The sequence below is a fragment of the Canis aureus genome, chromosome 10, assembly GCF_053574225.1.
Source record: "Canis aureus isolate CA01 chromosome 10, VMU_Caureus_v.1.0, whole genome shotgun sequence".
NCBI classification, from domain to species: domain Eukaryota; kingdom Metazoa; phylum Chordata; class Mammalia; order Carnivora; family Canidae; genus Canis; species Canis aureus.
Window position 1 is genome coordinate 46,260,057 of NC_135620.1, and position 25,685 is coordinate 46,285,741.

Below are 25,685 nucleotides of genomic sequence, written 5' to 3' on the forward strand. Positions count from 1 at the left end.
GTCACATCATAATACCTGGATCCAGAATCTGTTCACTAGTGGCTTAAAAGACTAAATATGGAAGTTGACATCATTTCCTAAAAGTGGGTCCCCTATGAAGCATGAGTAAGACTGTGGATGGATTCTGAGAAGCTGTCAAGGTATGTAGGGGTGCTGGAGAAAAGAAGACGGCAGATAGAAGTCAGTGTGGAGCAGAGAAGATGCTGAGAATCTCAAAGACATATTTTCAGTCCTAACAAATTTTGCTCAGAGTAGGCCTTAATAGAATATTTCATAATAAGACAGACTTTATACTTTAAGGCTCCCCCTGCCTGTAGCTCTGTTCAGATCATGTCTCAAAGTTAAATTTTAGGGGAAAAAATCCTAAGGAAATTCTTTCCTCCCCCTCTCCCTACCCTCCTTATCTTCTTCCTCTGTGAAAATTTCAGGGACATGCTGATTCCAAGGATGATAGGAAAGAAAGGAAATAGCAAAATTGAGTTTAAAGGAATGGATAGGAAAAAATAAAATAAAATGTTCTCCAGGTTTACAAACTGAATTGCTGCTTTGGTAGATTCTCCTTTTTTCATAGGAATGGATGTAAATCAGGATTTACTAAGATTCAACAGAAAATTTTCTGCTTTTGAAAGATAAAACAATATCCCAAAGGATTTTGCTACATTAAATAAAGGAAACCAAAAGAAAACATTTTATATTAATTATATAAAGAGGTAAATGCAGACATTATAATAGAAAAAAATTCAAGAACTCAGCTTTAAATTCAGTAACAGAAAGGGATACAAATTATAAAATTTAATCAGCCAAACTACTGCCAAGTAAATAGATTCCATTTTGCCCCCATGAGATTTCAGCACTATTGCTAGTTGATTTCTTTTTTCACTTTTGGTATTTTTTAAGCATTGTGTAACTAATTCTTTCTCAATGCAATTTAAGAAAATAGGTAAGAGCAAAGTGCACACAAATAGGAGTTCTGATGATATCTAAATTGACTGTGCCAGGATTATAGTCCGTTCTAGCTCCAAACTAGCCGATAAAAACTTGATTCATCTTTTATTAGTGTAATAAGCACAGTCTACATGTTCTATTCTAATTGCAGAAAAGAGTTCATGGAAGTCATGGAGAACCCTGTATGAAAAGTATAAATCACTTTTATGAATCCAATTGTTACAAGCATATATAGATTTACAGTGGTCAAATTCTTGAAGTAATTTTCTATAAGCTTCTCAGATTTGAAGTCTGAAAAAATTTACCAAAGTGTAAGTAGCCAATATCTTCTCAGCAAGACATTAAAACTAGAAGAATTTGAGTGAGTGCTGAATCTGATTTCTTTCTCCCCAGTAAAGTAGTATCATGATTAGGGGCATGGACATTATGGCCATAAAGCTTGGACTTGAGTCCTTTCTATCTCTTAGCTGTGGATCCTGGAACAAGTTATTAACTTCTCTGAGCTTCAGTCTTCTCAACTGTAAAAAAAATGATAATAAGAGCACTTAACCCAGAAAGTTGTTATGCTGATTAAACATAATACATGAAAAGGTGTACAGAGTACAAAGTCTAAAAAGACAGAAGTAGAAAACCCCTGTAATATACTATTTGTGCTCTGGGGGATTTTATTTAGAGATTTTTTTTTTTTATGATAGTCACAGAGAGAGAGAGAGAGAGGCAGAGACATAGGCAGAGGGAGAAGCAGGCTCCATGCACCGGGAGCCCGACGTGGGATTCGATCCCGGGTCTCCAGGATCGCGCCCTGGGCCAAAGGCCCGCGCCAAACCGCTGCGCCACCCAGGGATCCCGTGAGATTTTTAATGTTAAATAACTAACAGAAGTGAAAAACTTTTTTTTCCCTAAGAACAAGTTGATATTGGTATAGATTTTTATAAACTTGAAAAGATATGCATTCTTATATTTGGGTCCACCTTCCTGAATGGGATTAAGGCCTTGGCACTTAAAGTCAACAATGATGCTTTCTGGAGTCTTAATTTTCATAAAGATAGTAAAAACAAGACATAAAACAAAAACAAAGAATACAAAACACTCAAAAAACTATTTCCCATCTAGAGGAAGAGGATTTCCAAAGACATGAGCAGTGAACAGCTACATTTTCTATGTAGCTACAGCTACATTTTCCTAATCCAACTTAAATTACTCAAATCCATGTGGAACCCATTTGGTACACAGGAGAAAAAGATGAAGGGCACCACTGCTTATTTTACCTGCCTGTAGTGTTTCATCAACTTCCTGTCCTGCCATTATCTTCAGGCCCAGAGTATGGCTTCTCCTTCACTGCCACTCAGCTGGCTTGAGAGAAAGGGAGACTAAGATTGAGCTGGTAATGAGTGATACCCATGAGAAGATCCATGGACAGAACAAGAAGCACCCCCACAGAGCAGCAAATGTAAACTACATAACCAGCAAAGATAAGTGTGCCCTCAGTTTCCAAGAGGTCCATGTTGTTATTATCTTCAGTGAAGGGTTTGGTCAAGTAATGACATTTTAGCTATAAGGTGTGGTTGTTAATATCATGCATTGGCTTGACAGCCTTGGCTAGAACCACACATGCTATGTGGCTTTGAATGTTAAGTCTCAATTTGCTCACATGAAAAATGGTTAATAATGTCTCCATATCAGAGTTACTGTCACAAGTAACTGAGTTAATGTATGTGAAATATTGCAGAGTGTATCATATAGTACCATACCAGAATATGACAGATGATAGTAGTAGTAGTAGTAGTAGTAGTAGCTACTTAAAATATTTCTAGGAGGAGATTCTAGGATGTTTTCTTATTCTCCCATGCTAGAAACTAGCCTCTTGCTAGATTTTTAAATTAAAAAATAAGAAAGAAGTAAAAGGCAGGAAACAACAAATGTTGGAGAGGATGCGGAGAAAAGGGAACCCTCCTACACTGTTGGTGGGAATGTGAACTGGTGCAGCCACTCTGGAAAACTGTGTGGAGGTTCCTCAAAGAGTTAAAAATATACCTGCCCTACGACCCAGCAATTGCACTGTTGGGGATTTACCCCAAAGATACAAATGCAATGAAACGCCGGGACACCTGCACCCCGATGTTTCTAGCAGCAATGGCCACTATAGCCAAACTGTGGAAGGAGCCTCGGTGTCCAACGAAAGATGAATGGATAAAGAAGATGTGGTTTATGTATACAATGGAATATTACTCAGCTATTAGAAATGACAAATACCCGCCATTTGCTTCAACGTGGATGGAACTGGAGGGTATTATGCTGAGTGAAGTGAGTCAGTCGGAGAAGGACAAACATTATATGTTCTCATTCATTTGGGGAATATAAATAATAGTGAAAGGGAAAATAAGGGAAGGGAGAAGAAATGTGTGGGAAATATCAGAAAGGGAGACAGAACGTAAAGACTGCTAACTCTGGGAAACGAACTAGGGGTGGTAGAAGGGGAGGAGGGCGGGGGGTGGGAGTGAATGGGTGACGGGCACTGGGTGTTATTCTGTATGTTAGTAAATTGAACACCAATAAAAAAAAATAAATTAAAAAAAAAAATAAAAAATAAAAAATAAAAAATAAAAACAACTTCTTTAAAGGAAAAAAAAAAAAAAATAATAAAATAAAAAAAAAAAAAAGAAAGAAGTAAAAGAAAAACTCTGCTCTAGCCTAGAAGCAAAACAATAGGACAAAGCAGTAAATCAGCGATGATTTAAGACTCTTTAGTCAGGTTTGCGACCACATAAATGACATTCAAAACAAAAGCAATGTTCCTATCAACCTGAAAGGTTATAATATATGTAAAATGAACCATATGGAGATATGATTTCATCCAATTTATAAGCTGGAAAGAAATGTAGGGAATCTGTAACTCAATACACTCATCTTAGAGATGAGTGAATTCATACCTAGAAAATGTGTGTTCTAAGGTTACCAGATCCTTAGTCCCCAACATGACAAGCCAGATACCTGCCAGTCTTTCCTCCAAGACCAATAACTTTCCCTATAATTCATTCCTGGCTTTAATTATGAGCTACAGTAAAAGTTCTTGTTAGGAAGAGTAGACTCCTAAAGCAATTCTGAAGTGCCCTTGAACACTGACAAAAGCAAAGATTTGGGACAGTGACACTTTATATTAGATTTTCGGGATGCTTTAGATGCTATCATTTCCCTATTTCACTGCGAGACAGTATTTCTGGATTTTATTCTCATGACTCAAAGCAATGAAAGAAAGTCAAGCATAGAAGGTAGTGTTTACCTGAATAATTGGAACAGCTTCTTATGAGCTGTTTTATTTACTCTTTGGGTAAATATATTTATTATTCAGGCAGTTTACTTTTATGCATTACATATTTATACAACATTTTAAATGCATATGGTTTTATAAACCCTGTTTAATGTACATTGTATACTGACAATAATTACCAGAAATTGAAGCATGTCATAAAAAATTGTATGAAACTTCAGAGAATTTCTAGCCTCTTCTATTTTACTACTGATATAACCACAGTGGGATTTACAGAATGTCACTGCCAAATCATCTGAAAGAGCAATGATTTTTCTCTAGTTATATATTTATAGTTGAACAAAAATCTTTGTAGTAAACTTGCAAAACTGGTATTGATTTATAAACAAATAATAGCACAGTATTTCCAGATTTTTGTTTAAGCCTATTCAATGACATCGTACATGACAGACATTCATTTCTCCCTACTGTGTGCCAAGAACTGCGTCAAAGAAGAACTTTATTTTAGTTCAGGGTTTCTCAATTGCAGCACTCTTGACATTTAAGACTAGAAAATTGTTTGCTACAGGGGCTGTCCTCTGCATTGTAGGACATCTTGCAGCATCCCTGCCTCTACAGCCCTCCCTGCCCAGCATGGCAATCAAAATGCCTCCAGGCATTGCCATATGTCTCCTGGATGGCAAAATCACCCCTGTGAAGAACTACTGCTTTAACTAATTGAATTCTCTCAATAATCCCATGAGATATGTGTCATTGTCTCCATTTTCTAGATGAGATGACCAGAAGCTTAAGGAGTTTAGCAATTTCCCCAAGGTCACACAGATAGAAGGTAGACATCAATTGAAGACCCCAATAATTTAATCGCTGAATGATACTACTTCACTCAAAGACCCAGAACATAAAACATAAAAATCTACAGATCCACATATATTTCCAGCCATACTGAGGTGGAAAGACTCCTTTTATCTTTTTTTAAAAGATTTTACCTATCTATCTATCTATCTAGAGAGAGAGAGAGAGAGAGGGAGAGTACACACACAGAAGGAGGAGTAGAGGGAGAGGGACAAGCAGATTTCTCACTAAAGGCAGAACCCTACACAAGGCTCAATCCTATGACCCCAATTGAAATAAAAAGTCAAATCCTCAACTGACTGAGCCACCCAGGTGCCCCAAGACTCATTTTTAAAAGGTACACACCATTTCCCCTGGAAAGTTTTTTACTCTCATATCCAAGTCATGAGTCATTTTGAGTTATGCTGCAGGCACAAGGAATATGCAATTTTTAGTGGCTTAGTCAGAAGTTTGTTTCTGGTCCATGACGTGTTGTGGCATGGGCTTTGCCCTATCATCCCAGAATGCAGGTTAAGGATAAAGACCTGTGAGGGACATACTAGTCTCTGCAAGATGATAACAGAACCAAAAAATGGTGTTTAAAGTTTCTGCTCAAAAGGGATATAGATTCCTTCCATTCAGTTTCCATGGTCAAAGCAAGACAGGTGACCAAGTATGAAGTGAGTGGTTAGAGAAGTATATTCCTCCAGGAGGGAGGTGCTGAATGGGGGTGGGCCAGGTAAAGAGCATCCTCGTAGGGAAGACAATAAATATTTTTGAAAAATAATACAACTTTCATACAACTACTCTGAACAGTAATAAGAGGTACTGTCATAGAGAAAAACAATTTTTTTTTTTTTTTTTTTTTTTACTCAAAATGCCTATGTCTGTGTTTCCTGGAGAAAGTAATCCTGATGTGGCAGCCAAGTGCCAGAAATGGAATCATTACCCATTAACATTTTAGAACCCCCAAAACACTAACAAAGCAGAGATATCACAAGACGGATGCAGCCTCTCAGTTCTTTCATGATAGCCTCCCTTTGAGAGGCTGAACAAATTCCTGTCCCTCTCTGTGTATCTGTTCCATGAGCTCTTAAATGGGAGCTCTAAAAACAATTCAGCTTTTACCTGATTTCTGGCCTATTCTGAGTAAGGAGCAGATAATCTTCTAAGAATACAAAGAGCATTTGTTCTTGGTATCTTGTGAGAAAATGTTGCATTGATCATGGGGGTCTGCAGAAGAATGCAGCACAAGCAATTCATTTCAATGCTTTCACTACACAAAGCTCCCCCTCCCTATCTCACTTACCCCTCCCCTTCCTACCCTCTACTCCCCACAAGAATATACCCCACAATCTCTGAGGAAAACTTGTGACCAAAAATCATAGAAGCTACTATAAAACAAAAAGTTCTTTTTCTCCAAATGTTCTTAAATGTCAGTCATTTAATGGAGTTACATAGTAAGTCTATTTATTTATTTATTTTTAAATTTTACTTAAATTCAATTGACATATAATGTTAATTATATGCTATACATATAATTATTGGTTTCAAAGGTAGAGGTCAGTGATTCATCAGTCTTATTTAACACCCAGTGTTCATTACATCATGTGCCATCCTTAATGCCCATCACCCAGTTACCCCGTCCCCCCACCCCCTCCCCTCCACCAACCCTCAGTTCGTTTCCTATGATTAGGAGTTTCTTATGGTTTGTCTTCCTCTCTGATTTCATCTTATTTTTTCCTCTCTTCCCTGAAAAAAAAATTATATATATATATATATATATATATATATATATATATACTTAAAGTATACACAAGAGGGAGAACAGGATAGAGAAAGGGAAGGAAGGAGGGTAGGTAAAGGGGAGTATGAAGGATTAAAGATGCTGGCAAATCCTTGACACCCTCCTCCCACTCAGATGTGAAGTCTAATTTTCCTACCCTTAAATCTGAACTGGCAGTAGTAACTTTCTTGATCAACACAATGCAACAGAAGTGACTTTCTAGGACTTCTGAGGGTAGGGAACTATATTTTTAAGTCTTAGAGCTTCATCCCAGACCTTTGGGAACATTTGATGTTATGAATTGAATTGTATTCCCCCCAAAATTTATTGAAGTCTTAACTCCTAGTACTTGTGAATGTGTCATTATTTGAAAATAGGGTCTGCAGTGGGGATTAAATTGATGTTATACTGGATTAGTGTGGACCCTAAATTCAGATGACTGATATCCTTATAGAGAAAAAGATATTAGAAGACACTGAGACACATAAGAGGAAAGATGGCCAAGTGAAGACAAAGATGGGAATTGGATTGATGGAGCTGATGTGGGAAACAAAAGCAGTAGAAAGTTATTAAATTTCCTTACTACGTCCAGTCCATTGGCAAGTTCTTAAAAGTGACATTCCTTTAAGAACTTGGCTGTCTTGATGTTAATTATTTGCTAAGGGCAAATGGCAATCTTAGCCTCAGGACTCTGTAAGTCTACTTTAACATACAAAATTCCTTTATCTCTAAAGGATAAAGGAGATCCCAAGTGTTGGCAATCATCCTCCAAGCATATGATCCACTGATACACACCTGAAGGGTCTTGTGACTAAGATTTTATTACACAGTCATAAATGACCTCCTCCTAACAATAGCTAGCCCCCTCAGGGTCCTAGAACATTGCTTCCAAAATTCCTTAGAGACTTAAGCTATTCCTAACCCCCTCCCAACTTGAAAATATATAATGAGCCACTCCTCATGACACCAGTACAGCTCCTTCTGATCCGGGGTCCTATCCCTGTCCTTTAATAAAATCATCTTTTTGTGCCAAAGACGTCTCAAGAATTCTTTCTTAGCTGTTGGCATTGAACCCTAACATCTTTCCTACATCAGAACTGCAAGCCAAGGAATGACAAGGATTGCTGGCAGCCACCAGAAGTTAGGAAGAGGCAAGGAAGGATTCTTCCCTGGAAGAAGGGAGAAATGGCCCTACCGACACTTTGATTTTGGACATCTAGCCTCCAGAGCTATGAGAGAATAAATTTCTATTGTTTTAAGTTGTTCAGTTTGTGGGAATTTGTTCTATCAGCCCTAGGAAACAAATACACTTGGTCTTAGGATGCTTTGTCAGAGAACAAACATTCCATCCATACTGTGAGAATCACAAGCCATGTGGAGACACTACACGTGGATACTCACCAACAGTCCTAGGTGACTTTCCAGTGCATGGCCAGAATTCAAAGCTAGACACCTCAAATGAAGCAAAAGGTCATGAGTGAAGAGGTCATCTCAAGCCTCACACCCTGTGGATGTGAGATGACCTACCTAACCCATTCTAGAATTACTGATCCACAGACTTGTGAACAAAATAAAGTTGCTTCAAGCCACTAAGTTTGGGAGTAATTCATTACACAGTCATAATTAAGTGGCACACTCCCAAGTACTGAAAGTAAGCTACGTAATAAAAACCTAAAACATATAGCCTCGGCTTTGGAATAGGCAGCAGGAAAAAACTAACAGGACTTTGAGGAGTTGACTGGTGGAGGCTTGAAGGAAAGGAGAAAAATATTATCAGATTCCAGAAGAAAAGGGAATTGTCATGTAGTGGCAAAAACTTGGCAACCTGCTTGCCAGCACTGGCCTGGAAAACAGTTTGCCTATTGAATGTTTGGATTTGTTTATAAAGAATTCTAGATATAATATAGAAATTGCCAACTGGCCTAGCAAAATCCTTCTCAAACTTCAAGAAAATTATTAGCAAAATAAATATTTTAAACCTCTCTGGGAATAGAGAGAAGGAAGGAGGTAGGAGAACAACAAAGAGGAGTGTGATAGATTGAGGGTGATGACAAATTCTTGACACTCTTCGAGCTGAGAGCTGAAATTGAGTTTCCCTACCCTTTAATTTGGACAATTACACAGCATTTATTCCACAGCAGTGAATAACTGAAATGGGGGAAAATGTAAGCAAAGAACAAGTGAGGAGGACAAATCGTAAATTGTGAATATCCTGGAGTGAGAATAAAATGTGAGATGCACATCTGCCTCTTAACTGACTGACCACTTCACCTGGTAAATGTTATTCAAAGGTTCAAAGATTATATGCGCAGTCACAACATGGTAGGTAACACAAACCAACTACTTTACATGATGTTTGATCAAAGAAGTAGCTATGTGTTTAATTCTGGAGGCAAGTCTAACTGTTGTATTGTGGAGAACTGCCAGTTTTGTTTCTAAAGTGCTATCTCCCTGAGGGATTTTCAAGGATAACCCTCTTGCCTTAGGCATTGATTTGAACCTTAATCTGACCTAAAATGTGACTTCATTATATCCTTTCAAACAGAAAGGATTCACACAAAGCAGAATACTCCTGATATAAGTATTTGAGTAAGTGTTAAATAATGAAGACCAAAATAAATAAATAAATAAATAAATAAATAAATAAATAAATAATGAAGACACAATCTAATACATTTGCATTTCCTTGTAGGTAAACCTCCTGATTTTGCAAAGTATTTAAATTGGCTCACAAGGGATACACTCAACACTATAAAAAATAAACGTATGTAAAAATCCAGGAGCAGAGAAATCCAGGTAGACAAAAAGTAACAAATTATGAATAGTCAAACTAATGCTAAATAGCTATTAAGCAGAATTTGGGTTTGAGCATCCAGACAGCTAACTGGAAACAAGAAAGTATCTGTTGCATGTTTCTCACTGAAAGTAAGAAGAAAATATTTCCCTTGCAAAGGAGAAACAAAGTTCATTTGTGTCACAGAATTCTGAAAACATTCCTTAGGGAATTGCCACTAAGGACACCATGATTTCAAAACCATCTCTACAGTTAGCACCTTGCCCAGAAACACGTTCCTATTAATATGCTTCTTCAAGCTTTTCTCAATGAATGAAAACAGAATTCTGAAGCTCAACTCCATTGCAGAGACATACAAAACCAGAAAAACATATCCAGAAATAGCTCTTTTTTTGCTCTGCTACTAGACTATGAGCTTTTTAAGGTTAAGACAGACAAACAAAACATGTTTTTCTTCTCAATATGCAGTACGTATGCATCTAGCATACATGGCACATAGCATCACACAGAGAGGCCATAGTTGTGTTTCTGAGAGCATATCTGAAGGAAGGGCCATTTTGTTATATAAACAAAATCCGTTTCCTCTCACAATTGTTAGACTGCCTCATCTTCAGACTCAAAAGAATAACAATGTGATTTTTTTAATGCTGTATTGGAATGCATAATAATACATAAATGTGGGTGCTTGTATGTGGAATTCTGGAAACAGAAAACAAATATTATCATGAGAGTTACCTAGATGCACTTTTTTTTTAAGTTTTTTATTTATTTATTTGAGAGAGAAAAAGAGAGAGAAAGAAAGAGAAGGAGAGAAAGGGAATGAGTGGGGAGGGGCAGCAGGAGAGGGAAAGGTAGGCTCCTGGCTGAGTACAGAGCCTCACATGGTACTTAATCCCAGCACCCCAGGATCACGACCTAAGCCGAAGGTGGACACTTAATCGACTGAGCCACTGAGGCACCCCACTCCTCTTTTGTTTTTCCCAATGCATTGCAGTGTGAAATGTTTACAGCTTATAGCTCATACAGAACTAAAGCAGAGCCTTACTTACTAGAATATTGAGAACAAATAGTTCATATTGGTTAAGCATTAAAATATCTCAAAAGTTTTAGAAAAAAATCAAGACCAGCAATGCTATTAAAAATGGGCGTTATTAGAAGCAACTGTAGTACTAAGTCTAAATTATGGGATGGGAAGAGGAAACTACTACCCAAGTTTGGTGTGGATTTGCAGAGAGCCCTTCACAAGGCGGTTTAATGCTTAGGTAGGTGACTTTCCTTGCTGTCTCAAGGGCCAGATAGGACTAAACCTCTCCCTAGTCTTCAGTCCACATTGTCCTAAAATGGAATGGAGCAACTAGGAAGAGATTTAATGTCTTTACCACTTACAAAAATACAAAACAAAAAACTCAACTCTGTAGAGCAGCCTGGGAAGTAGCACTTAACATTTTTAGCAAGGAGCAATTTGTGCCTGTTGAGTGGGCAGGGGGGGGTGGGGGGGTGGGGGGTGTGTGAGGAGGATGGGGGTGTGGGGGGTGGGGGGTGGGGAGGGGTGGTAGGGGATTGGAGGGGAGCCAATCCCATCTATCTCACAGCCTATGAGCAATTTGGGTGGCAAAGATGAGCAGAGTAGACTGGGAAAGGTACTTAGGGCAGGATATTGTATAAAAAGGAGTGTAAACTCCTCAGAACAACTAGTACTTTTATGAGTGCAGGTTCAGACCAGAGAACAAGAGCTGAGAGCTACAGGGCAAAGACTTAGTGCTCTGTGCCACAGGGAGCTTATGACCTAGTCCAGAAGAGACATTATAGAATGCTCTGTTTAGATGTGCCCTAAGAGACTATCTAGTCTGGTGGCTTTCAAATAGTCTTCCTCTAAGTTCTACACGAGTCACTCAAAGGCTACCAGGGGAAAGGAAGGAAGACCTGTTTGGCAGATTCTCCAACTTTAAAAAGAATAGCTCTGCTTCGATAGGCTTTATGTATCAGATTTTTAAAAACATATCTTTTAAAAAATAAAAAATAAAAAAAAATAAAAACATATCTTTTAATGCTAGTCCACTGAAAATAAAATTTGAAGGCCCTTTAAGAAAACCATTAGTTGTTTGTGATAGAAATCTGTTCCTTTGCTTTCCCAGCATCTCTCTTCTCCTTGTTGGATCCCTGATCAGACTTCAGGTACCACGATTCCTCTTAACAGTCTGTAATTTGGAGGAATCAGCCCTATTACTGGCTATAGTCCTGAAAATAACTGATCAATTAGTCTATTTCATTCAGTCTCTCTGGCCACAGTAACTGGTCAGGAAAAGTGTATGACTCAAGGCAGATCCAACAAAGCTCCAAAAACTCAGTTCAGCGTTTTCAGATTAGAGTTAGCTTCATTTATTAGGATTACTAAGAAGATGAAATTGAACCTGAAGTTGCTAAAAATACATTCCTGAGAAAGTGCTCCTGTGTTCTACTTTGTCGAAAGTCTGTACTATCCCTGGGGTTTAGTTGCATGGCAAATGAACAAATTTCCTTTCTTTTTTTTTTTTTTTGTATATAAGTTTGTTTTCTTTCCTTTATAATCTCAGAACTATGCCTCATACCCCATGCTGACTTTAAAGGGAGAGCTGAGGTGCCCATGAAGTAAGGTGATTTGCCCTGTGTTACAAAGCTAGTGAATGGATACCCCTGGTTGGGACCTAAGGATCTTGCTTGACTCTAAGCCTTGTGCTCCTTCCACTACAATTATATGCTCAAGGCAATGTATACTCACAAAATGAGTGGCATTTTAAACACAGTGCTATTTCTAAAAATGGGGATAAGTATTAAAAAAAAAACCCAACACATTCAATTTTAAATTTACTAGAGAAACATATAATCTAAAGGAAACATGTAGTGGGATCCCTTCACTGTGTTTGGGTATTCAGATATTCACACATCCTGACTTGAATGTTTGATTCCATTTTAATGGATTCCTGTCAGCCCAAGACTGTTCAGATACCCTCAGAAGAAGGCCCCCCTGAATCATCAGTGCCCTGTGGACACATGTTGCATTCTGATTGTATGCGTTTGCTTCCCAAGTCACTGAATCCTCACCTCTCCCTCAAAACCTCAAAATGGAAATACAGTGGCAGTAATTGACTATGTCAGTAAACAAATGACTTCATGAGAATTGCAGTTTGAAAAATCCTCCCTCTCCTTTTTTGTATTTTCACTTCTGAAGGTAAGAAAATGTTACAAATTTATATGCTAATACAGTGTAGTTCATTTTGTTCCACCATTAACTAGCTGCCTAACCTTGGGCAAGGAAGTTCTCTCTGAGTCTATTTCCTGGGTGTTTTGGTTAGAATAAATCCTCTCTAAAGTCTCTTTCAGATCTAATAATCTCCAAAACTATGGACTTACAGCACATAAGAAACTGCATAGATATAAACTGCAGCAAAGCCCTGCATTGGATACTCAGGTGAGCATGGAGCACTTGGATGCAGGCTGCTGTTACGAGGCATCTTGGTGCGGTAGGCCAATGTTTTTGTGTATGTTTTTCTGAAAATTGTGTGGAAATGTTCAAGGTAGACAATTTCTATTCAAACAACAATTCTTGCAAATTTTTGATGATTAGAAATAAAGCTTGGTATTAAAAAAAAAAAGCTATCTCCATAAAAAACATTGATCTGAAAGAAGTAGGTTTATATAAACCCAGTGGCCATTCCCATTGCATATTTGTTGGAAATTTTCAGAATTTCTTGGGAGCTTATAAAGTATTTTAAGTCGTAAACTTTTGGATGGAAATGTAACTTCCTAATAGTAACTTAGGAAATAGATGGGATAAAATGTTGCCTCTTTTGACAATTTTGTCACTGTTATAATTTCACACAAAATGATTAAAAGTGCAGCATGGGGAATATAGTCCATAATATTTTAATAATTTTGTATGGTGGCAGATGGTAACTATGCTTGTGAGCATTCTGTACTGTATGTAATTGTCGACTTACTATGTTGTATATATCATATGTCAATTACACCTCAATTTTTAAAAAAGATAGAAAGTTTGAGGACTCAAATGCCAAGTAGCATGTGGTAGACTTCACAAAAATATCAGTTTCAGCCCTTTGCTGCACTATAACTGTAGCTCTTTCCCCAAACGCTCCAGATGCAGGAATGTCTTATAGCCCTGAGTGTCTTATTATGTGATGGATACTAAGGAGTCACTGTTGTCCTATACTGCTTTCCTGGCTTACCATGATGACTGGCCTCTTTGGGAAAGACAATTTCCCTTACATGAGCCAGGCACAGTGCAAGCAGCAGTCACATTTGAGGTTCTGTTTAATCCTCACAACATCCTGCGAGTTTCTGGCACTGCAAAGTTCATGTGGTGCCAAAGCACCTGCTGATTATCACTCACTACCCTGTGGGTGTCTTCTCCAGTCATGGCTCTTATTTCTTCATCAAGAGGTCTTATTTGACAGTATACTCCTTTTTTGTACTTTTTTTGCCTAAGTAATTAAGGGTACTAAAAATTTCAACCCGTTATAAGGGAAGGAATCACTGAGTTACAGAAATATTTCAGGTATCTTGGGTGGCTCAGTCAGTTAAGTGTCTACCTTTGGCTCAGGTCATGACCCTGGGGTCCTGGAATCGAGCCCTGCATGGGACTCCCTGCTCCATGGGGAGTCTGCTTCTCCCTTTCCCACCTGCCCTGCTTGTTGTGCTCTCTCTCTCTGTGAAGTAAATAAAATCTTTTCTAAAAAAGGAAATATTTCAGGTATCTCAGCCATATAGCTAACGCAGACAGAAATACATGGCATGCAAAATTAGTCATACGTATCCTTTAGGCCCTTCTCAGAGAATCCTTTAACCCCCACCACAGGTACCAAATGTCTGATTAAACAAAGGTCCATTTCCTGGCTTTCTCCTCAATCTTTCCCCTTTCTCTCCATCCAATGGAAACAAACATCTGTCTTCTCTCTCATTTTTCTTGTTTCGTGTTTTCCCTAATCCCTCCTTCATTTTCTCCTTCTGCTCTCTCTCTCCCTTCATCTTTCTTTGGGAATCTGCTTCATTATTATCTTTTTAAGCTAGCTTATATTGAATGTCTTTGCTATCCCAAATTCTTGCTTTTTGTTTTTAGCCCAACACGTTTTTGCATATCATCCTCTGACATATGCTAGGTTTCAAGAAATGACCAACAAAGGGATACCAAATATAGTATCTTCTGAGATTTTATGGAAGTGGCACCTTCAATCAAAGTCTGGTTGTGGGAAGTGAGGGAGAAATTGCAGTATACAAGCTTTAACTACTTGAAGGTATATATTTCAGAAATTTATGGTATAAATAAATGAAAACATCAGAATAGATTAGATAATAAAGAAAGAAACAGAAACATTTGGAAGAACAGAAGAGAGACACTTGTAAAGAGAAGAGACTTTAGGAACTAAGACTAAGGAATTACCCTATCCTGGTATTTATCCATTTTCTCTGAAGGAGCCAATACCTAAGTGTAACTAGACTGAGTCCTGAAGAATAGATAACCGAAGACTTCAACTGAAATGAGCAGAGAGAAACTTCACGATATGAGCAAACTTCAATATCCTCTTCAAAATAGTCTCAATATAGTCATAGCAAAAAGCCTTTATAAAATCCCCAAAATGCAAAAGAAATGTAGGAATGCTTATTTAGTTCTTATTAGAGAATGTTAGCAGCCTGTTTCTTTAAAATTTGAGACTTGAGATGGTTAAACCCAAAACCAAGTCAAGAAAATTATCATTCTTGGTACAATTTTTGATACAATCCATTCAGGGAAAATAATATTTACTTTGCCCACTATTTATTATTAATCGGAGATCACATTAAAATTCTATAAGCCAGTATATTGTATTTTCAGTTGATGGAATGAAGAAGGACGTCTTATCTTTCTTTTTCTTTCCACTCATTGGGAAGCTTTATTGAAATAAATTCATTGAAAAGTTTTAACAATTTGTGATTTTAATTTTAAATTCCTTCTGGTGTAGGGTGATTTTAGAGACATGGTCAGGACATGCTAGGTTATGCTATAATTAATAACTCCCAAATCTCAATTGATTCCAAAAACAATGCTTTATTGTTCATTCTACATGTCCACCCTGGATCATCTGGGGGCTTTGCTCTGAAGCTGATTTAACAATTACTATTTCAAACATTCAGGATTTCATGTTTCTATATAATGTACCAACTACAGAGATGTTGTTGAGATCATGTTGTCCTCAGTGACAATTCAGTAAGGAATATTATTTTCATAACTCTAGGACAAAATAACATATTTATACTAATGATATGAAAATAAGAAAATATGTTTTCCAAAACACAGAATATCCATATAAGTATCCATTAAAAAACAAAAAAAAAAACTTGATAACAGCAGTTGACTTTGGGAGAAAACTACATGGCTCAGAACAGGGTTGGATACATAATTATCTTTTATTTATAACCATCTATATATTGATTTTTATATTATGTACATGAATTTTCTGCCAGAAATCAAGTCACTATAATAATTATCTTTAAATCCCTCTTATCAGGGCTAGGGTGCTGAGAATATGAACAGGAATAAAGCTCATGCCATTGGTCTCATTATTTTGAGTCAATACCTAGAATCACAAATCCTAGATGATACAGATTATGACTCAGAGTACAGATTACAACTTCTAAAATATTACAGGGTTTCCACCAAACAGTTCCCTCACTCCGCTCCAGAACACTTACACATGTACACACACACGAGAAAGACTTTCATGGTATCTCAGCTCATAGAGAAACTCTGGAGAACATGTGGGTTAATTCTCTGTATCAGAGGATTTTTAAAGTGTGTTCTACGTTGCCTCAGAGTCCACTTGGGGTATGTAAGAAGGTAGCCATATTGACAAGATCAGATCATCCTTCAACTAGAGCAGCTCTGCCATATATAATGAGTTTCCACTGTAAGTTTTTGTCTGGAAAAAAAAAAAAAAGATGATTCTAAAAAATGTTTGAAGTCCACTGATGTGAGAATCTCCTCTATTACATGCTGGAAAAGAAACAAGCCAACTTCTGCAGAAGCCTCTTCAATGCTAGGGAATTCACCACCTCATTAGATTCTTGGATAGCTCGAACTTTTAGAAAGTTGGTCTTAGACTAAGCCAAAATCTGCCTCCCTATAACTTTGATCAATTGGTTCACATTCTTGCTTTGGGCTATTTAATTGCTGGTAGAGATTTTAGTTGCCTCCCTGAAGGCAGAAGACTTAATGTTTTGTAACTACTATTGATCTTTGGCTAGCTTTGGCCTGTAGCTGGGCAGCTAGATAATTTATTTCTCTTTGAGGCTCTCTGATACTATTTCTGGACTACATTTTCTGTTTTACTTCTTCAAGCTTTCATTTCTTTATGTAAAGAAATTTGAATACATGATCTTTTTTTTGTCTGTGAACTACGCTTTTTTACATAGATACCAATTAACTGTTAATTATTAAATGTGTGGGTGAGAGGGCACAGTTATATATTTATAGCTCAAATGAAGGCTTGAGATAATTTGTATTAAATATTATGAAAATCTTTATAACAGTAATATTAGAAAATTAAGTAATGGAACAAGCTGCCAAGAAAGGTGGCATAATGACTGTCACTAGAGGTATTCAAGGTGGAAATAACCACCTGTTGTGAGACGATGGTGTAGAGCTAATTATATCTTCTGGTTATCATCATCATGTATATTCATCCAGACTACCCTCTTCAGGTTACTTGAGATTTTAGTGATTTTAAAAGGTTCAATTTAAGCATATTCATAGAAACACATGCCATCATTACTACTTTTTAAAAATTTTTATAAAATGCTTAGAATTTTCCATCCTCAACTCAATCTTTAGGATATAATTTGAAAAAAATCTATCAAGGCACAAAAATTTTCACTGTAGCTTTATTTATGGGAGTACATAATTTAGAATCTTAGAATCTTACATGTCAACACATTGTAAAATGGTTAATAACTTATGGTATATGCATGCAAAGAAATAACTGGGTAACAAATTAAGTTGTATTCATAGTTTGTAGGAGCATGGAAAACCTCCACTTATAATATTAAGTGGAGGAGCACCTGGGTGGCTCAGACAGTTGAGCATCTGACTCTTTGTTTTGGCTCAGGTCATGGTCTCATGGGTCATGAAATGGAGCCCTGCTTCTGATTCATGCTCAGCAGGGAGTCTGCTTGAAGATTTTCTCCCTCTGATCTTCCCACCCACTCATTCACTGACCCTCTCTCTCTCAAATTATAAATATTATAATATTTATATTATATATTATATATTTATTTATATTTATTATAATATTATAAATATTTAAAAATATATATTAAGTGGAAAACCAAGGCCTTAAGTTGCATACAAAATATAATTCCAACTTTGGGGAAAAACTGAATGGAAAAAATAGCATTTCCAGGAAAATGAAGGAATATTTTAATGCAGACCACTTCCTCTGCTATAAATATTTAGGAAGATTGGATAAAAATATATGAAAAACAAAAACAAGGAATTTAGTCAAAATTAAAATTTAATGAAAGAGTAAAAGGAAAATCCTCAGATGCCAAAATAAAGAGAGAACCCAAAACTAATGTTATCTAGTTGATGCTGATAGATGCAGAGGTATAGTGCCCCTCACTAGGCCCTGGGGATAGGGAGCTAAGGCTTTGATTCTCATAGATATATGACACCCACACATTGCTGTAGGTCTCTTCAAATCAAAGAGTGAAACTATGGATCCTTCATGAAGCTAAAACTCTAAAAATTCCCACCATGAGAATGATTTAAAAGCTACGAATAATCCCAAAGAAAGAGAAATTTGCTAACTGCTCAGGGATCTGTGTGGGTAGAGGTAGGAAAAGGGTATTATCCTCAAACCTTTGCCATGCTTGTATGTGGAGTCAAATGTAGTTAACCTGGCAAGTGTGGAAATCCTGGTCTAAGAGCAAAGATATACCTCAAGTGCCAGCAGAAGAGAATAACAACAAAAAGCCATGTAGATATTCATCTATTGCTTATGGTAGGACTCGTAGAGAGAAAACAACCCCAGCTGAGGTTGAGCCTACCATTAAAGGTTACAAACAAAACACAAACAAATCTATAAATTAGAGTCTGCAAATACAAGAAATAGAAGTAGCAAAGTGAAATAAATAATATAACACCATGGGACAATAAAAGTAGTTTATTTGAAGCTATTAAAAGGAATAAGAGAAATCTGAAAGCTATAACAAAGCCAAATGATGCTCTGAGAAAAATATAATGTGCAGATTGGGAGAGGTATAATTCTAGAACATATGAAAGGGTTAACAAAGTATTAGATATCATTAGTGGACTATTGAATTGTATTACAGAGAAATTTATTGTCTTAAAAACATACGTACAATGACAGTCTAATCACCAAATGGTGGTAGGCTAAGGTCAATATATATGTTCAAATATAAATCTCTATCTCTCACCAAATAAAACAGTAAGTTCAAAATATACTGGTATGAAAAAAAAGTATACCTTTTGATCCCTTGGAAGCAAACATTGGAGAAAATTTAGTCAATGGGACAAGAGATGAATTTCTTTAAAAAGGCATAAAAGGTACAAACCATAAATTCTAAATTTTATAAACTTTATTAATGTGATTTTAATGTACAAAAAATATATAGGTTTTATTATATTATTTTAATGTACCAAGAAAGACACCATGTCAAGCTTAAAACATCAAGAGTAGACTGAGAGATGATATTTGCAAGGTATAAAATTATAAAATCAACTAACTTACATTTACAGTGAAATCAATATAAAAGCCTGAATACTATAGGAAAAAATGCAAGAATATGGAAAAACAGGCAAGAAAAGAGGAAATAATAATGGCTGTTATATGTATGAAGAGATACTTAACCTCAACAGTAGTCTGAGACATGTAAAGTAAAACAATACTGAGGTAACATCACTGATATAACCAAAACTGAGTAAATAAAAATCTAAAAAAACCATTTGCTAACTAGAATATATAGAAATGCACCATGACTCCTATAGAAGGAGGAAGTATACTTTGTATAATTACTACTAAGAAGAATTTGGCATTATTAAGTAAAATTGAAAACTGCCAGTGCTGTGCAAGTTTGCACAATGATGTCCATTAAAACATTCATCATATTAAAACCAAGATAAAGGAAACAACGTAAATGAATTCCATCAATAGAGGAATGCAAGTAATATTTATATAGTAAAATATTTTAAAATACTTCAAATGAATGCACTGCATTCACCTAATTAAACATATGAATATGGAAAACAATGCTGACTTTAAAAAATGCAGAAAACACATGTAGGATAGGTTTATGTCAAGTGTAAATACATGCTTATCAGAACTGTATATCGTTCAGCCATGGATACATGTGTTTCTGGTAGAACTATACACACAAACCTTAGGGTAGTGGCTACATCTCAGAGGTGCCAAAGAGGTGACATGCAGTCAGGCTTTTGGTCACAGATTGGCAATTTTGAAATTTAAAAGAAGTACCTGAAGCAATTACAGTAGGCTGTTCATATGTGGGGTATCTGAGTTGTGAACACATACGGTTGTGTCGTTATATATGGCCTTTTGTACATTAGCAATAATCCAGATTTTTTAAGGTTTATATTAAAAATGAAGATTCTTTGGGGCACCTGGGTGGCTCAGTGGTTGAATGCCTGCCTTTGGCTCAAGTTGTGATCCCAGGGTCCTGGGATTGAGTCCTGCATCAAGCTCCTCACAGGGAACCTGCTTCTCCCTCTGCCTATGTCTCTGCCTCTCTTTGTCTCTCATGAATAAATAAATAAAATCTTTAAAAATAAAATAAATAAATAAATAAATATGCCTTTTGGTGAAAAGTAGCACACCACAATCTATTTGTGGTTGTTCCTAGGTAAAGGAACTACAAAGTTTTGTTTTATACTTCTATACACCTTTTTCTAATTTTTATCTAATGAGAATGTTTTACTTTATTAGAGCAAAATTTATTTTATTTAAAAGGAAAGCATATCTAGGGCTCTCCTCTGAAGATTTCTTCTGAAATGAAGCTGCCATCGTGATATGGCTAGAAAGGGTATATGGCTAGAAAGGGTATCATTTCTTTGAAAAGTAAACAGAAGTATATTTTGGAGTCCTTTCAATCCCATTATGCAGGCTGCCTCTACTTTGCTAACTGCTGGCATAGATGCTGAGATTCATTATCACTGGGGCAGAAGGGGTTCTTTTTGCAGCTAAAATTTAGATTCTGAGGGGAATAAAACTCCAAAAATTGCAAATGGTCAAACTGAGTACATTTTTTTCCTCTATATTTCTAAAGATCACTTCAGCTATGTAATTTAGGCAGTTTGCTTTGCTAACATCAGATCAGTGTCTCTTACCTGCTTTTCACTGATACTTGTTTGCCTAAAGTTCTAGGAAGGACTTTTATAAGTGTTCCTCATGACATTAGGCTCTTAAAATGATACAGTCTGATTTTTTTTTCAATTTTAGGAATTTTTTTGTGCTGAATAAAACACCAAACTCAACATGTCAAAGGAGAAAATGGATTTCTGATGGGTAGAAAGCATAACTGTGCATCCATATCTTCTCTAGCACCCAGTCATGCTTATTTGATACAATTTATACTTGTGTTAGTTATATTTTTAGAACTTTTTTATAATAGTTTTATCCAAAAATTACATTTGCTCCATAGGCATTTAATATACCACTGGATGACTATTGATTTTTTTCAAGGTCTCTCAAAACCTTGATGTTTTTAAGAGGAACTGTCACTCTCAGCATCTCTTTCCCTAGACTTAGAAAATATGATTTCATCACATGCAGTGGGCTTAGGCAGCAGGCAAACCCTTGAGACCGATTACATGGTCTCACGATTCCCTGGGGTTAATTAAAAATGGACACTGCAACATTATGCAGAAAAGTCTAAGTTCCCTTTCCCAGAATGGAAGAGAATAAACAATGAATTTTTCCAATTTTGTCAAGTGCCTTACAGAAATCATAAAAGAAGACTGTGAGACCAATTATTTCTAGAAGTAAACAGTGTGATGAAACTTTGACTTTCATAAAAATCCTTAGGTTTTGATCTTTCACAGTATCACTTCACGTCTCTCACACACACATTCTCTCTCTCTCTCTCTCTCTCTCTCTCTCTCACACATACACACACACACACACACACACACACACACACACACACGGCCTGAATTAGATATTCTATTGACATGTTTTGGAAGAAGGGAAGATTAAGCTAAGTGTTTTGAGATTCAAACCGACTGTTCCATAGTTTCTAATCATTGCAAACCTGATGTTTTAAATCATTAAGCCATTCCCTCTAGCTTACCATGGGAATATATTTCCATATAGTTTGCTGTGATATATTGAGAGAGATAAGAATTAGAATTCATTTGCTATTTAATTTTTCTCCCAAAGTGACTTAAAAAGGTCATCTAATGCTCACACTTCTTCTATTTCCAGAATATTTTCATTTCATCTATCAGAAACCCTTGTGTCAAGATAATTTATTTGACTCGACTTTCAGGAATTCAGCATCATAGCTATATTCATGTGAATAAATCCAGAGTTCTTTCAGATTCTAACCAGCCAAGTATGGGAAAACAGAAAATGGTGATATTTAACATTTCAAATTTATCATACAGGAAGTAAGTTTCCATGCTTTTCCTTACACTGAACAAATCTCAAAATATTACAGGTGTCTATTTTTAATTTTAATACAAACTTACTCTTATAACTTAAGGTATTTTTATATCTCTGATCAAAAAAAATTTTTTTCTCATGTGAGCATTTGTTTTATGGAGGTTTCTGATCACATGGTATAATTTCCTCTCTTCCTGTCAGTTCTCAGCTCCCCAACCTCTGAGACACTGGGGCAACCAAGATAGTAAAAAAAGAGAGAGAGAGAGAAGAAGAAGAACCTAAAATAACCATTTCCAGGAAAGTGGACAGTCAGAAATCCAGAATTAGAGTCTAGAGAATTTTTTAAAACAAACAGGATAGGAAGCATGAGTCTTGAAACAGGAATCTGGTCAGATTTGAGAAACAGGTACATTTTCTGAGCCTTATGATATTGTAACTAGATAGATTCCAGGGCAGAGGATGGAAGGAACATTATGCTCTATTTCCTTCATATCCCCAGAACTTAGCATGTATCTGGTACAGGACAGGTTCTCAATCAATATTTCATGAAATACTACAGCATGAGGAAATAAACAAATTTTTAAAAAGCAACAAACTATATGTAATTTAAAAGGTCTCTATAAATCCTAAAACCATCCCACAATCCCTTTCCTTTTATCAGAGATTGCCTGGTTCAAATTCTGATGCAATGGCTCAGGAACGCTAAAGGGGTAAAACAGTCCACCCAGCCTATATCCAACAGTTCTAAACTTTCAATCCATGAAAGTACTCACAGACAAACTTGGTAAATGCTGATTCTCAGTCCTAATCAATCAAAGAATCTGATGCATTTATTTAAGGATAGAAAATAGAAATCTACATTTTTAACAAAATACCTCAAGTGATTTTGTGATTCAGGTTCATATAATCTTTGAATCTCATTTTAAAAAACAAAATGAGGTGCCTGCGTGGTGCAGATACTTGGTTTTGGCTCAGCTCGTGACCTCAGGGTCTTGGAATTGAACCCCACGTCAGATTCTGCATTGAGCATGGAGTTTGCTTAAGACTCTCCCTTTGCCTCTGCCCCTCCCCATCCTTCTCTCTCTCTCATGCACTCTCTCAAATAAATAAATCTTTAAAAAACAATAAAATGAACCCTCAATAAATGTTGAGTGAATGAATAAAATTAAATGAATGCTGGCCCTGGTTAGGCTCCACTGCTTTGGTTTTATTAGGGATAGGCCAATGCTTTCAACTAGGAGACAAAATAACACCAACATTTATTAAGTGCTTACTAGTGTCATTCATAGTTGCTTCCCCTGAAAAATAATCTGTACAAACCACTAATGACCACGGGTTTTGTAATCCCTTCCCCTTGAGAACATAAGCAGCTTTGACCTTCTCGGCTCTGCTAAATACCTGCTCAGGAGAAAGGACTGAAAAGTAATGTGAGGGCATGGCATCAGGCCCCTGTAGTGATGCTGAGCCAAACATCACTCATCATCCTTAAAACACAGCATAATTTTTACCATAAAACAAAATTTCAAAATAGAATAATCTCATTTACTTTCCTGTTAACTATTATGGGCACCCAAGATAATGAAGTGGACTTCCCAGGGCTCACATACCTCTTCATCCTCTCATTAAGGCCTATCATGTGCATCTGAAGGGAGAGTTTTCAGATGGAAATTGTTGATAGGTAATTCCTTCAAATCAATCATACTTGAGAAAGAAACAGAACCTGGATTCTCAACGTACTATTTTAAACCAGCCAATTTATATCAGCATCTCCCAGGTATGTATTACATGGATATTTCCAAGGGTAAAGAAGGCATGTGTCACCTCTCAATGTGCAGGCAATTGCACATGAAATACCTCTGTGGCTTGTTGCTGAAAAGTCACACCTCTGATCCACAGATCGGCTTAATTTAACCATTTTTCAACATGTTAATACATTTCCCTATTTTAAATTCCTGCTTAGTGGAAAGTTTCCCCATTGAGCATCTGATTTAATTTTGTCTGCTTGGATGCCCTTTAGGTAAAGGACACCATTCAATATCGGAATTAGAAGCATTCTATTCATTTTCCCCCTGCAGCCAGGGAAAGAGAAAGAGGAGTGCAGAGGCAGAGACTCAAACAACTCTAGATGCAGCAATTCTCTAGCCGCTGAGCAATGAGGTTTCAGACGCTGCTGGAGGACCCATTCATCTTAATCCATCTGGAAAGAGGGCTACGCGCAATATTTCACAATCTAAGTACTTTCTGACAAATCTATTAATTATGCACTCAAACAAATTATTTGCTGCCTGTGGAGAATTGCTACTGGATTTTCTCTTGTGCCAGATCCACGTTCTCTTTTCTGCTTTTAACTCATTGCTGTCATTGGCACAGTCATCTCGCTCCCCTGTTTTAAGCATCTAACATTTTAAATTAGAACGTGGTCATTACTACAGAGAAGCCACAGGAGGTTAAGGGAACATGACAGTGAAGAGCTGAATGATATTTTCTTTCTGCCTCCTCCCTGACACCTTTTGTCTTCCATTCTATTCTGTAGCAAAGCAGATGGAAGACATCTCTTCTACATGCTAGAACAATAGATGAGACCATTAGTTTGTGGCTTACTCATGCTTCTCATCCACAACTTTGACTTTGGTTCCTCAGTTCTAAAGACAAGTCCTCCTCCACAACTTATAAAATTAACAACTCTATAAAACATGCATGGTGTGTGGAAGGAAAAAAAATACATAGTTACAACTTATTCTCTACTAATTTGATCATTACATTTTAGTTCTAGCACACTATTTAAAGATCTCAGATTTTTTTTAAAAGTAATTTCCTAGCCTTAGAGATACTACATACAATTCTAGAAAGCTACTGAAGACAAAAGATAAAAATGAAAGTCATGCGTAATACCAGCTGTTAAAAATATGTGTATGTCTTTCTAGTCCTTTTATATATGTACAGAATATATATGCTTATATTGAAAAACATGTACATGACTTTCTATGTATCTTTAACTTGCCATTTCATATCTACCCTCTACATTGTGAAACCTTACCATATGTTGGGGAAATATAATTAAAAACAAAATTTCTTCCCACGGAAATCCTCTCCACAAAAATGGAAAAGGAAGACACTTTTATTATTGAATAAACATTAAACTAAACATTACCTAAATGTGATACACATCACAAGCAATCTGCTAAGAGATTGCAAAGACAGAAAGAAACCTCACCCTTTTACACAGCCAAGCAGATACAACCCATTACATACATGTATTCAAGATAAATAACCACTCGTCCTCAAGAAAGAGGATTTAACACCACCATTTGTCCCACACAGTTCATCCTAACTTTACCTAGTAGTTGAGGTGGCGATCTGTGCTCACTGATAGGCTTTACCCAAAGGAAAAAC

At 36.6% G+C, this 25,685-nt stretch overlaps 1 long non-coding RNA gene across 4 annotated transcripts; it reads left to right on the forward strand.

Annotated features, from left to right (window-relative positions):
* Nucleotides 1-4: 4 nt before the first annotated feature.
* Nucleotides 5-25,513, forward strand: LOC144322308 (uncharacterized). Of its 4 annotated transcripts, none has more exons than XR_013387923.1 (6): nt 11-140; nt 7,926-9,626; nt 12,975-13,072; nt 22,113-22,297; nt 23,920-24,066; nt 24,310-25,513. It is a non-coding gene; the product is annotated as an uncharacterized LOC144322308 (long non-coding RNA). The 4 variants fall into 4 exon arrangements; XR_013387925.1 differs by having other exon boundaries at nt 24,368-25,513; XR_013387924.1 differs by lacking the exon at nt 7,926-9,626 and having other exon boundaries at nt 5-140.
* Nucleotides 25,514-25,685: the final 172 nt, after the last annotated feature.